This window comes from Dipodomys ordii, unplaced genomic scaffold, assembly GCF_000151885.1.
Source record: "Dipodomys ordii isolate 6190 unplaced genomic scaffold, Dord_2.0 Scaffold3, whole genome shotgun sequence".
In the NCBI taxonomy this organism is placed as follows: Eukaryota; Metazoa; Chordata; class Mammalia; order Rodentia; family Heteromyidae; genus Dipodomys; species Dipodomys ordii.
The window spans coordinates 35,732,925-35,748,211 of NW_012267219.1; positions in this window are offsets into that span (position 1 = coordinate 35,732,925).

The following is a 15,287-nucleotide window of genomic DNA, read 5'->3' on the forward strand; positions in this document are numbered from 1 at the left end:
TCAGGGGAAGGGGGAGCACACATTCAAAATTACAGCGACAACCACATCTTTTAGCTTCATTTGTGAAAACAATTCTTTCCTATTTTTCCAAAGAAGAAATCATATGCAAAGTTGTTCATTCTCAATGTATTGTATGTTCTACACATGTTCATATCAACATGAGAATACTATTGATAGGGAAAAGCTTTCCCGCATGGCATGTGGTTTCTAATTTTAAAAATTAAAAAGATCTCCAAAAATATCTTTTTTTAATTTTTTAAATTAAAAAATAATAAACTGATGTGTGGGGCTAGGGGCATGGCTCAAAAGTGGTGGAATGCTTGTCTAGCACAAGAGAGACCCTGGGTTCAACCCCCAGTACTGGAATAGTTGATTCCCCTGCCGGTAAAAATTGGGCATCGGACAGAAAGAAGCCTGAAGCCTAAATGTGGGAGAGGATGGTGTCACGAAGACATAGGTAGAAATGCAACTCTCAGCCAAAGTACAACTGATAAAACATGAGAAAACAGAAGAGCTAAGGGCTGGCAAGGTGGCTCAGTGGTAGAGTACTTGCCTTGCATGCATGAGGCCCTGGGTTCGATTCCCCAGCACCACGTAAGCAAAAAGAAAAAATGCCGGAAGTGGCGCTGTAGCTCGAGTGGTAGAGCACTAGCCTTGAGCTGAAGAGCTGAGGGACAGCGCCCAGGCCCAGAGTTCAGGCCCCACAACGGACCAAAAAAAAAAGAGAAGAGCTAGAAGACAAGGGGCAGAGTTGAGGCTAAAAGTTGCCACAGAACGCTAGCTAGTCCCTGCAAATATGTTTCTCTGCATGATCCATTAAAGTACCTCCAACAACAGCTCAGAGCTTTCCCCTCACGGTCACCCCATGCTAGAACCTGCAGCTGCCCAGAAACAAAACATTCATTCACTCCTTTAAACATTCACTCATAACATGTTGGTCACATATTCATTCATCATAGCATGTTAGGCATCTGGGCAGCCCCAGTGCAAGTGGCCAGGGACTTGTCATCAAATTCAGAATGTGGAAAGGTTAGCAGATTTTGATGGGACAGGGGACATCGCTACAAAGACAAAACATCATATTCTCCTTGGGATAGAAGTGACCCAAGGCTAGCTGGAAAAATGGACAGGAAGTGAGAGACTGGAGCCGTGTTTTTCTGCCTCAGGGAATTTAAGAATCACTTGGGTCAAATGTCAACAATGCCAAGGTGGGAAACCCCTGGATCAAAGAAAGATGAGGGGTAGAACCTGAGTGGAGTGGGGGTCAGGAAGAAGAAAGAGGGAGGGCTGCCACACCCCCATCTTAGGAAATAGAGGTGGAGACAGATGGGGCCTTCGATAGAGCTGAGGGAATGAGAGGCACAGACAGGTTGAGGGAAGGCTGTGACTTTAGTGTACTGCATGCTGATTTAAGGCTTGGTGGACATCGGGGAGAGATGGATAAGTGGTTTTGGGATCTCGCTACTCAAAATGCAGTCTGGGGACCAGCAACATGGACATTCTCTGGGAGCTTGCTAGAAATGCAGCCTTTCACATACTGTAACAGCCCTCCTGCATTTAAAGACACTCCCTGGGTGATTCACAGAGTATTCACATTTGACCTGCTGGTCTGCAGTGTAAGACATTCTGAGGTCTGGAGAGATGGGAGGGTTCTCTTACATTAATGCTGATTCTTCCAGTGCCCCCCACCCCCACCCCGGAGATCTGCATGGTCAAAGCCTTTATATCTGGTTGTACAGATTGGAATACTGAAGGAGTCAATTCCACTTCCTCCTTTAAAAGACATTGGCAGCCAGGTGCCAGTGGCTCAAGCCTGTAATCCTTACTACCCAGGATGCTGAGCTCCGAGGATTATGGTGGGAAGCTAGCCTGGGCAGAAAAGGTCCATGAGACTCTTATCTCCAGTTAACCACTAGAAGGCCAGAAGCAGTGACTCAAGTAGTAGGGCACTAGCCTTGAGCAAAAATAGCTCAAGGACAGCTCCCAGATCCTGAGTTCAAGCACTAGGACCAGCACATACATACACAAAAAAAGCTATTTGCAACCCAACATCGTAGCTCAAGCCTGTAATCCTACTTGGGAGGCAGAGGTCAGGGGATTATAGTCTGAGTCCAGCCTGGACAGAGCAAAAAGAAACTGAAAAAACTTCATCTCAACCCATGGCTGGGCAGAGTGGTACAGAAGCCAGTTATTCCAGTGACACAAGAAAGCAAGAGTAGGAGGATGGCAGTCCAGGCAGCTCAGGCAGAAAGTGGGTCTCTAATACCTTGAATATAGCAAATGCAAAACGGGGCTAGAGATGTGACTCAAATGATAGAGTGTCTGTCTAGCCAACGTGAGGCCCTGAATTCAATCCCAAACGCAAATGGGAGCAAAGGACATTTGCATGCTCAGAGATCCTGAGGTCCAATGTCTGAAAAATGTTTACAACATTTTGTCCACTTTTTTAGTTTTTATTAGGGGACAAGATTCTGGATTATCTCACCCTCCCATGGTCAGATGCATAAAACTGCCTGTTTTTATAGCTATTATGACCCATACACTGGCTTAATCAATCCCATGACACTAAGAATTTAATGCTGCTTTTCAAGTGGAGTATTTTGTTTTCTTGCTTTCTTACTTTGTTTTTGTTGTGGGTTTTTTTGCTATTTTTAAATTTTTTTATTGTAAAAAATAGTATACAGAGGGGTTACAGTTACATGAGTAAGGTAATGAGTACATTTCCTATCAAGCAAGTAACCTCCTTCTTTGTTTTTCCCCTACCATACCTTCTCTCCCCACCTCCCCAACTCCCCACCCCCAAGTTGTAAAGTTTGTTTTCAACATAGTGTCTTGTACATGTCATTGTTACAATAGGTCAACCTGTATCCTTGTTTCAGCATTTTGTTATTTCCCTTCCTCTCCCCAAAGTAGAAAAATGTATATGCAAGATGCAGGGCACTGGAATAAAATACAGTGAAAACAGGGGGTTATATGGTAGGGGAAGAACATACAAGAGAAACAAAAAAAATTACATAGTACATTTTAGATACATTAAAAAACAATAGCAATAAAGAAAAAAACATTGTATCCCTATCTTGGGGTTCATTTCACTTAACATCATCTTACATGTTTTTGTTATTTTTGTGCTTGTATTCAGGGTCTGAGCACTACGCCTGAACTTTTTTGCTCAACTCTCTACCATTTATGCCACAGTTCCACTCTTGGCTTTTTGCTGGTTAATTGGGGACGAGAGTCTCATGGATTTTCCTGCCCAGTCTGGCTTTGAGCCATGATCTGCAGATCTCAGCCTCCTGAGTAGCCAGGATTACGGACATGAACTCTACCAGGCTCAGCTTCATGTCTCTAGTTTTAAAAATTATTTCAATAAGGTTTTTTTTTTCTAGTGATTTCTCTAGATTTTAGAAAATGATATAGTATACTGGTATGAACATTGTTTGAAATGTTCTTTTTGTTGCTGTTTTCAGCCAGAGTCTTCCCCTGGAGCCCAGGCTGGCCTTGTACTTGGAATTCTCTGCCTCAGCGTCCCAGGTGCTGGGATTATAGGCATGTGCCACCCCACCAGGCTCTGAGAGCAATTTCACAGTTCTCATTAGAGTATTTCCTTATTGACTCCAGAGAGAAGAAGGTGATTTCCATTGCCACTAGCAATAGCATGCATTTCTCTTGATTACTGACACTGGATTTCATTTAAATTTATTTTCTTTGTGAAAGCCATGAATAATGGTGCCTAGAAAGTGATTTGTTAATTTTTTTCTTCTCTTTTAAAAAAACTATTTATTTTAAATTTATGTGGCACTAAGGAATTAAACTCAGGGCCTCATACATACTAGGCAAGCACTCTACCACTAAGTCACATTCCCAACCTATTTTTTTCTTTTTATATTGCTAGGAAAATTGTACACTTTCTCATCAGATCACTAAATGTCTGCACTTTCTTGCACAGAACTTTTCTACACAGCGATCTTGATGATGTATTAGGAAAAATTAAGGACTTAAATTTGGACTTAATCAAGGACCTATACTGTGGGCCCTCATTACGTTTTGCAGAAGAGTAAGTTGTTACCTGTTGTGTTTTCTACATGGTTTCATCCTCTTTATTTATATATAACTTTTACATAGCTTCATCTTCTTAGTTTACATTTAACTTTCCACTTTCAGACATGGCTCTTACAGATTTTTGTTATTAATTTTCTCTGTTGCTTCTCTTTCTCCAGAGGATTTCATCTTTTCCCCCTAAATAGAACTGGCACACCTGTATTTTTTTAAAAGAACTTTCTAAGTGCATTGTCATTCCCTCTTTGTCTTCATGGCTGCTGGAGGAAATGTAGACAGCTGGATTTCCCTTCACTCTGCACTCACTCTATGGGACAAGCCATGTCTGTGTACTCACTGTATACCTTTCCAGGTCTAGTTCTGACCTGCTCCTTCACGCATTCACCTCAGAGATCCACTATGAAGGATCCCTGGAGACTCCATGTGTGAATTTACCTTATAATCCAAGCTCTCTCTCTTTTTTTTTTTTGGTCGGTCATGAGACTTGAGCTCTGGACCTCCTTCAGCTTTTCAGCTCAAGGCTAGTGCTCTACCACTTGAACCACAGTGCCACTTCTGGGTTTCTGAGTGGTTTATTGGAGATAAGCGTCTCTAGGATTTTCCTGCTTGGGCTGGCTTTGAACCGTGATCCTCTGATCTTAGCCTCCTGAGTAGCTAGGATTACAGGTGTGAGCCACCAGTGCCCGGCCATTCCAAGCTCTTTCTTAGCATCAATTTAGACCTTATGTTTCTCATAATTTATGGTCTGTTGATAAGCTCCCTTGCTAACCATGCTGCTAGAATTGTACTAAATATCCCTTCTGAAGCTTCAGTTCATTCAAACCCTCCTTTTCCCAACCCCAGAGAAAATTCTTGCAGTCAGCAAGTTGAGCATTGGCAAATTCAGTGTTCTTTTTTTTCTCCTAAAAGAAAGGTCAATCTGATTTAGGTTAAAGATCAAGCTAAAGGTCAAACACACACCCCCTCCAAGGTCAATCTGACCAGGCCTGAGGGAATTCTGACAACCGGGACTCCCATAGCTTTGTCTATTCTATGAGGTCCTCTGTAATTTAAATGGGAGACTCCAATTTTGTTTTGTTCTCAGATCGCTCAATGTTTCCTTTCTTCTTATCCTTAAAACATTCTGCCTCTCTCCCCTCTCCCCTCCCCGATGTTGAAAATATTGAGCAGAAGTTGTCTCTGTGGGTGTCTCTCCTCAGTGGATTCTGTCATTCTCTCCTAGGGGTTGCATTGAAATGGTCATTCAAGGTCAGAAGTTTGATCTTTAATCATTTCTATTAGCCCTGGCCTTTCCCCTGGGGCCCTAGATGGTGCTGGGTCTGCTTGTTCTATTCCATTTATTGAGTTCCTGCCAAGACTCCTAGGGCCTGTCCATCTTTCTTGTATTCTAGTGCTTGCCTTTGTGATTTGGTTTCGATTAAATTTACAGATACCTTCTGCCTCACTGAGGGACTCTCCATGCCAAAGCAATAACCTTCATTTAATCTTTACACAAACTACCCAGCTCTTGGTTTAAATGAAATTCTACGTAGAAGTCCAGTTTGAGAAAAGAATCTGACCCAGAGCTCCCTCAGTCTGAGGTGTTGAGGGTGGAGAGAGCTGAGGAAGTCTGAAGACCTCCCCTCTCTCTGTCCCCTGTGCCCCCAAATTCAGGAGAGCTCTGGGCCCAAGGGCTCTATCAAATACCTTTATTCACTTCATTTCTCTTATGGCAGATCTACCTTCCCACTTTAGTTTTACTACCCAGCCAAATTTATGAGCATTAAATCTGTCCTTAATGCTCTCCCTCCCTCCCTCCCTCCCTCCCTCCCTCCCTCCCTTCCTTCCTTCCTTCCTTCCTTCCTTCCTTCCTTCCTTCCTCTCTTCTCTTTCTTTTCTCTCCTTCCTTGAGTTATAGGGAATTGAACCCAGGAACACACACTCGCTAGGCAGGAGCTCTACCAGTTGCACGATAGCTCAATGTTCATTTTTTCAGATAGGGTCTTGTGCTTTTGCCAGACTGGCCCCAGGCTGTGATTCCCCCACCTTGCCTCTTGAGTAGATAATCGGTCCATGCCATGTGTGTGGGTTCCGCTGTTTTTTCTTAAAAATCATCATTTCACATTCAGTGTTTTACACTAACCCGTATCTCTGACTTTTTTTTAATGCTTCCTTGAGGATTGTTGGAAATCTGGGCAGAATTGGTTAACTTTTAAAAACTATTTACACTTAGGGATTGTGAAGAAGCCAGGAAAAAGTGTCTTGGATTTCGAAAATACACATATGGGCTTCTTTTTTATTTATTAACAGCTTTTATATATTTTCAATATTATTCCTGAAAGCAGCTGTTTCTTTGAATTCTCTTTCACACCTGCCTGTCACTTTGGATTTTCATTTGTTAATTTACAAATCTGAATTGGAAGTGAGAAAAGCAGAGCACAAGGTGATTTTTCTGATTTGAAATTTTATTTATATATCTGAGTGTTAGAAGCTGGTACAGGCTGGGGATGTGGCTCAGTGGTAAAACACTGCCATGAACACAGAACACCTCCCCCTCCCATACACACACATAAAAGCTTTTCTGGGTCTAGTGGTACAAGCCTGCAATCTCAGCACTTGAAGGGTAGACAGAGATAGGGAAATTGAGGGTTCAAGGCCAGCCCGGGCTATATAAGGAAATGCTGTCTTTGGAGAGGAGGAGGAAGAAGAGAAGTTAGAAAAGGAGGAAGAAGAGGAAGAGGAGATGGGAGATGGAAAGAATTGAAGGAGGGGTGTGTTGGGGGGGGAGTTGTGGAGGAGAAAGGGGAGAAGGTGAAATTGGGGGAATTGGGAGAAAATGGCAATCAGAAGCTCAGACCATAACTAGCAAGGGTCACTGAAAGCAATGGCTTATTCCTCACCCCTAAACACTATTTTCCAGTGTTAATACTAATACAGAATTTGCCAGGCTTATATTATTTGTATTCTTCCTCCACGAAATGACAAGACTAACGGGACAAGATCGCTGTGGACCACAAGGGGCACAATCTCAGATGACAAGTGGTGTTTTCATTAGTGAAATGGCAACATGACTGGCAGGTAGCTGTCTAAGGTGAAATGATAGGAGGAAACACCCGAAATGAATAGATACCAGGTGGCTAGGGACCGCTGGGTATGAGACACCATTGTTATCTCCCCTGGGAAACCCCAGCAAGGACCCCAGCACGGCCACAGACTCACTGCCCTTGGAATCAGCAGAACCCAGCACTGCGGTGGGGGAACTCTCATGCCGACCCTGGGCACAGGCACTCCTGCCCTGCTCACAGGAGGGCTGGGCTGGCTGGGCTGCCCTACCTGGAGCGGCTCACCTCTATCAGCTTGGTGTTATTTCAAACACAAGGTGAGAGCTAAATAAATCCCCACCAAGCCTGGTTATCCGTTCAGCCAATTTCCCACGCATTTATTGATTGAGACACTGAGGAATGGCAGAACAAATAAATGACAATACTTATACTTGTTCTCCAGTCAGCTTCACAGCTTCTAAGATAATATAATTGACAAGAGATACAGAATCTTAGTCTCTTCCCTGCTTCTAGAACAAGATGTGTTGGCTGTAACTTATAAACAATGGAAGTCATTTGGCCACAGTTCTGGAGTCTGAGCAGAACGTAGCGCTGGCTTCCAGCAAGAGCCTTCACCCTATGTCATAACATGGTGGAGACTAAGCCAGCACACATGAGAACAGAAACAGAATCCAGCAAAGTTCATCCTTCTCAGCCAAAAACAACCATTAATCCATGAGGGCACAGACCTCTTGATCTACCACTTCTTAAAGGTCCTGCCCAGGTCCGCATGGTGGCTCGCACCATTTAATCCAAGCTAATCAGGAGGCAGAGACCAGCAGAATTGTGGTTCAAGTCCAGTCCAGGCAAACAGTTGGTGAGACAGTCATCTCAACAATTAAACCAGACATGGTGGTTCATAGTTGTCATCTCAGCTCTACAAGTGGCAAAAACACAAAACCCTACCTGAAAAATAACTAAAGCAAAAAAAGGGATGGTGGTGTGACTCAAGTCATAGAGCATCTGCCTGATAAGCCTAAGATCCTGAGTTCAAATCCAGTACCGTGCACATGCATGCATGTGTGCGCATGTGCACACACACACACACACACACACACACACACACACACACACACACAGAGGAAAAAAAAAAAGATGTGAGAGGCGATTGATTCATCCAGGAGGGACACCACTCAACTAACAGTGATTCCAGGAACATAAAATAGCCAACAAGAAATGATTTAAAAATTATATAGAGGACTTTTCCCTGAAGTAAAGGACAAACTGTGTGCTCGGGACAATGGATTTAAAACCTTACACCAAGAGGTCCAAGCATTACAAACTTCATGATACCAGAAGCAAGCTCCCGTAATAGAGAAGAAATACAAATAGATAAATAAAACTACCATTTATCGGAGAAGGCAAAGAATAAAAATGACAGTATAATGAGTGTCTTCTGGTTAAAATGATGTTCCAAGCCATGGAGCTTCACACCTCTTATTCCCAGAACTACATCCAAATGTAGCAAGGAGGAATACAAGTGAATCAAGTCCTAAAACTGCTGAGAAGAGAGAAGGGGGCAGAGCCTGCATTCTCAGATTGTGATCACACGGAGGGTAGAAAGCGGGCTAGGTGACACCAGCAGGCAGGAAAGCAGGCCTGTCCCAGAGGACAGCATGGGACAAAGAAGCTGTAGGAAATCACCAAACAGCTTCCTTCCACCTGATAGTGGCATTTGAGCCCAGGACCTGAACTAGGATTTAAAGCCATTGGTGGCTGAGTCCTTCCAGAAAGCCACCCCACATTCAGACTTGAGGAGAAAAATTCAGTCTATCTGCCTGTTCCGAACCTGGACATGCTTTAGAAAAAGCACTTAGTGCTGCCTGTATTTCATTGTTGAATATACATGTGCAAAGATCCTAAGTCACCCAAGGAAAAGCTACTGCACAAAGGAAAACCGGCAAACAATGAATTCTATGTATTAGTCTGGGCTTTGTGCAGCAGGGTGCAGTATCCACTCTAGCTGGATTTATGCAACCATTGAATGACTATTCAATGAACCAGGTTTTATTGCAGGTGTGATAGGAATGGCCATGAACAGGTAGAACAAGCCCCTTGTCTACAGAAATCATCCAGGAAAGCAGCCAGGGCAAAGGCCCAGAGACAGGGACAGGCTTTGTCTGCCTAAAGACCTTTAAGGTGCTGGTTCACTGTAGGAAGAAAAGAAAGGGAAGACTGATGACAAGTAAGGTCAGATTACACTGGGCTTTGGGAGTCATTACAAAGTCTGTCTCTGCCATAAAGGAAAAGGGAAGACACTGGAAAGCTTTGAGAAAAATGACCTGATTTTAAACAGACTTCTAGCTCTGTGTTGAAAATAGTCTAGAAGGGCAAAAGAGACAGATCATCAAGAATCCTACCACAGACATCTATACCTGAGATGCTAGTGATTTTGTCCAGGGCGATCGAGGATGAGAGCTGGCCAGACATAGCCAGGCATGGTTTAGGAATGTTTTGAAGACAAAGCTGATGGCTTAGGTGATGTTTGGACTACCATGTATGAGCAGGGAGGTCAAGAATGACTCCCAAGTTCTTGGCCTTAGCAATTGAAAGGATAGTGAGACCAGGAAGACTATGAACAAAGAGCATGGGGGAAGCAGAGAAGAAGATCAGGAGTTTGGGTCTAGACAAGTTAAATGTATGATACTTATACTCGTTATCTGTTGCTAAGGAATGAAACTTCATAGCTGAAAATGCCATTTTTTTTCAAAGTTTCTGTGAGTCGGAATCAAATACAGTTCAGCTAAGTTCTTCTGGCGCAACCTCTCATGAAGTTGTCCAGTTTGGGGCTGGGGTCTTATTTGAAAGTCTGACAGAGTAAGGGGTTTGGTTTTTGTAGGCCCTGAGAGGCCACCGCATGGGCCTCTGTGTATGGCCACCTTGTGATTTAGGCATTTGGCTTTTCTCAGAGTGAATGAGCTGAGAGAATTAGAGTGCCTTAGAAGGAAGGCACAGAAGTCTTCTTATTTCCACCAGGTGCCAGTGGCTCACGCCTGTAATCCTGGCTACTCAGGAGGCTGAGATCTGAGGATTGCGGTTCAAAGCCAGCCCGGGCAGGAAAGTCCATGAGACTCTTATCTCCAATAAACTACTCAAAAACCGGAAGTGGCGCTGTGGCTCAAGTGGTAGAGCACTCACCTTGAGCTGAAGAGCACAGGGACAGCGCCTAAGCCCAGAGTTCAAGTCCCACGACCGACCAAAAAAAAAAAAAAAAAAAGAAGTCTTCTTATTTCCTAATCTCAGAAGTGATGGCCATGTTCTGTCAATGGGAAAAGACTTCATATGCTGGCTGCCACACTCAAAGACAGCATACCGCCCGTGGCACAAATACTGGATGGTGAAGGTCACTGGGTGTTCCTGTGGCAAGATCATCTAGGCAGGGGAAAAAATGTGATTTGGAGGATATCAGGCTGGAAAGGTATTTAGGGAAAAAACCCTGCAACTTAGCTGGGAACTGGTGGCTCATGCCTAGCTTACTCAGGAGGCTGAGATCTGAGGATCAAAGTTTGAAGCCATCCCAGGAAGGAAAAGTTCATGAGTCTCTTTTCTCCAATAAACCATTCAAAAAAGCTGGAAGTGGAGCTGTGGCTCAAGTGGTTCCATGTTAGCTTTGAGCAAAATAAGCTCAAGGGCAGAGCCCAGGCCCTGGGTTCAAGCCCTAGGACCGGCACACACACACACACACACACACACACACACATACACACACACACACGTGATGTATTTGGGGAAGAAGTAAGGCTGGAAAGACATTATCGGGAATAATTATTTATCAAGTATATATATATATATATATAATTATTATTAGGCATCTTTGAAAAGACTGGAGGAGTCTGCTCTAGAGTGTCTGGGAAAGTATTCAGTAAGTGGTCTGATGAGAGAGAGTTCTGCAGTGGCCCTCGCTGATACCAGAAAGGCTATCCTGCTAGGTGTCCCTAGTAGCTTTCTCTTGAAACTTACTTTAGAATCAAAGTTCTCAAAGGAACACATGTCTATAGTGTCGTTACAGGATGATGGGAAATGTAATTGTTTGGAGATACCTGTTATGGGAAAATGGAATTAAGATCAGTACCAAACTCTGGAGAGAGTATTTGAGAGAGCTGTTCAGGTGTGTACCAATGACCATTGTCCATCACATGGTGGAGACAACTGAGCCAATGTAGCCAGAATAGGAGGTCATAAAATAAATCTAATGAAGAGTAAGTAAGAGATATGGCTAGAGGCTGCATCCAGTAAAAATTCCAACGTGCTGACTATAAAAAGCAAAGAACAAGACATACGATGTGAAAATTAAAAGACGTTAATGCAAAGCTAAATTGTGTAATAAATTAGATTGAAGGTTTAAATAAGAAAGTCTCCCAAAATACAAAACAAAAAGACAAAGCAATGGAAAATCTGAAGAAAATAAAAAGACTAGAAACACATAACATTGATCTGAGAACTGAAATTTAACAGTGACACCCTAGAAAGCACACATGCACACATCACACATACACACACACACACACACACACACACACACACACTTTTACACTTTTTAAAAATCCTAGGAAGTAGATCTATGGCTTAAAGTGGTATAACATTAGCCTTCAGCAAAAGAGAATTCAGGGGCAACACCAAGTCCTGAGTTCAAGTCTCAATACCAAGAACAACAACAAAAAACTCCTAAAAGAAGAAAGAGAAAATGGAAGACATGGGATTGTTTTCTTTCTTTCCTTCCTTCCTTCCTTCCTTCCTTTCTCTTTCTTTCTTTCTTTCTTTCTTTCTTTCTTTCTTTCTTTCTTTCTTTCTTTCTTTCATTCTTGTACACCAGTTATTCATACTCATAATCCTAGCTACTCAGAAAAGCTGAGACTGAGAGGATCAAGGTTCAAAGACAGCCCAGGCAGAAAATTACATGAAACTCCATCCCCAGCTAACCAGCAAAAAGCCAGACTGATGGCATAGCTCAAGGGGTAAGAGATCCAACCAAACAAAAAAGCTAAACAAGCACAAGCTCCTGAATTCAAATCCTGGAACTAGCAAAATAAATGTCCCAGAAATAAAAGAAAATAATTGAAAAAGTGTAAAAAATTCCATATTTAACAAGTGTGAAATGACCCACATAACAAGAAAATTGTGAAATTTCAGAGCACTCAAGATAGATGTTGATGAAATTGGTTTAAAGAAAAACAACTAGCCACCCCTGTTCTAGGGCACACTGCACCAGCAACTGCTTTAGTCACTTGACAAATATGAACTCATGTCAGCCTCATGGTAAATAATCTTCTGAGTTATTTACTACTCTTCTTAGCATTTTTCAGATGAAAACACACAGCCAGTGTATTTTCCCTGAGTACTCTAGCTAATGAGCAGCAGAACTGTGATTCTAATCCTGGCTTTATAAATATAAATATATTAATATGTAAAAATATATAAATGCAAAGCCTGAGCTTTATATTTTCATCACTCCTTCCTCCTTCAAATTCATGAGTTCTAGAGCACAGTAAAGAAATATCTTCAACATTCTGAAGATAAATTATTGTGGATATCAAATTGCCCCAAATATTAATCAAGTTTTAGGGGGATAGAATGCATTTTCACACATACAAAAGCTCAAATATGCAGAAAAAGAAAATAAACTATGTTCAGACATACAAAAGCATGAATATATCAGCACAGGAATCTAAAGCCATTCTGTGCAGGGAATGGGTACAATTATCCCCCCAAAATTAGACCCCATTGGCCTGGGAGCAGGAGCAAGACTTTCTCTCCGGGTTGTTTAGATTTTTTCATTCCCAAATGCATCTTGGAATTACAAGAAAAAAAGTGACTTGCTTACTCCAAACTTAAGAAACTCCTGCAGCAATTGTAAGCCCAGCCGTCTTCCCTCTATTCCTGCACTCCTTGAGAGAAAGAACTCCATTCCCAGAGGCAGATTTTCCTGTGTGGTGCCTGTTTATATTCTTCCTTCTGTACCAAGGTAGCTTTAATGTCCATTTGCCAGCTGTGGATTTGCCTGGGGGCAGGGCCTGCAGGTAGCATCTGATACTAATGTCCAGGAGAACCCAAGCTAGTCAGTAGGAAACCAGCAAAGATTGCTCTGTGGGACAGTGAGTGGCCTCAGCTCAGGCTCAGGGAAGAGCCCAGGTCTGCAGCTTTGGGGCCCAGAGGGAAGCACCTTGAGAATAGACACGTGGGCCCAGGGGACAGGTCCTGATTCCTACAGCAACACACTCTTCCCTCAGTGGTGACAGCTTTGAGCATATGCAAAGATGAATAGCCTGTGCAGACTGCCCTGGGGGGTGGGGGAGAACATGAGCTCCAGATATGACTGCCAGAAATACCGGGGCGAGGCTGTAGCTTGTGTGACATGCAAACGGAGCAACAAGCGGGAAAAGTCTGAGTAATTACTGTAAACAGATTGTCAACTTGAGGCCCTATTTATACTCCCAGGTTGGCGAGGTCTGAGGAAACTAGAATTATATTTATCTAGCTACTGAATTATCATTATCATCTAATTCTGTGCAAACTGAGTGTAAGCAGTTGTGCTTCACCTCAACTTCTTGTTGGATATAAAACAATCCCAGTTGGTGCATCCTGTCCCAATCTTAATATGCTCACCTTGCTGATCTTCCTGTTCCAGTCTATCAGCTCAGCCATGCTGGCTGGATCATGTTCCTCTTCCCAGAATCCCTGCTCGTAAGGCTAGTTCTTCACCTGCCTTGGCTGGGGATTACCTAGATAGCTCTGGAGATACCTTTAAGCTTGGATCCATGCTAAAAGCCATGAAATTGGGCCCCTGAGTAAAGAACCAGAGGGGCAGCTCCTTTGAACTCTTCACAGGAGATTATAATAGCCAGCTAGAGTTGAAGATCATTGCACAGAGGAGGAGACTCATTAAACTTGTTAAACTTGTACCATATGCTATAGTTTGGATCACCTGTGTCCCCCCAAAGACCCCAATCCATGGCACCACTGGGAGGTGGTGGAACCTTTAAGAGGTGAAGCCTAAGGGGAAGTCTTCAGGTTTAAAGGGGTGTGTCCATGAAGGAGATTGTGGGACCCCCTCCTCAACTCCTTCCCTTCCTCTCTCTTTTGCATTCTGGTCGTGCTCTTCTTTATGACCTTCTGCCTATCACTGGCCCCAAGTAAGACAAACAATTGATCACTGGGACTTTGAAACCATGAGGCCAAAACTGGGTGTGGAGACAGAGGGCGGGACAGAGGAGGGAGGCAAGGAAGGAAGGAAAGAAAGAAGGAAAGAAGGAAGGGGAGGGAGGGAGGGAGGGAAGGAGGGAGGGAAGCAGGCTAATTTGTATCTTTCAAGATACAAATGCAAGAGAATAGTACCAATGCCATTATTATTTCCAGTGCTGTAGCTCTTCAGTACTGTTGAAATGACACAATTGTTTTTGTCGGTCGTGGGGCTTGAACTCTGGGCTTGGGCGCTGTCCCTCAGCTCTTCAGCTCAAGGCAAGCGCTCTACTGCTTGAGCCACAGCACCACTTCCAGTTTTCCAGTGGTTTATTGGAGATGAGAGTCTCACGGACTCTCCTGTCTGGGCTGGCTTTGAGCCTCGATCCTCAGATCTCAGCCTCCCGAGTAGCTAGGATTACAGGTGTGAGCCACCAGTGCCCAGCTGACACAATTGTTTACTGTGTATATATCCTTAATACCATCCATTTATTGCTACTTACATCATTATTCAGGTTGCTACATCTTACATCTTGCCCCCAGTGAATACTGAATTCTGAGGGTCTCTCAAACGTGGTTATTGTGCTTTCTAAAAGCCAGTCATAACTAGAGTATGCAGAAAACAATGAGTGACAATTTGGTTCTGGACATGGTAATTTTAATTTACCATTTGGCATTTTATAGCATAAATGTAGAACAATAGTCTTCTAACCACATCTTCTCTTGAACTTTTGGGCTGCAACTACTGCATTCCTAACTTGTGATCTTGCCCAATGTAACTGGCATCCCTGACATCCACATCCTGTCACCAGCCACATCCTGTCACCAGCAGAGATTTGGGGGTGGTACTGAGGGCCCAGGATCCCTCCATTGAAGCCTCTTTCTAGACTAGCACAACTTAAGTACACATTACCATAGCAACCAGAGGCAAGAACACTGAGTAGAAAGGCCAGCTGCACAGCAGTGGTCTTGAAT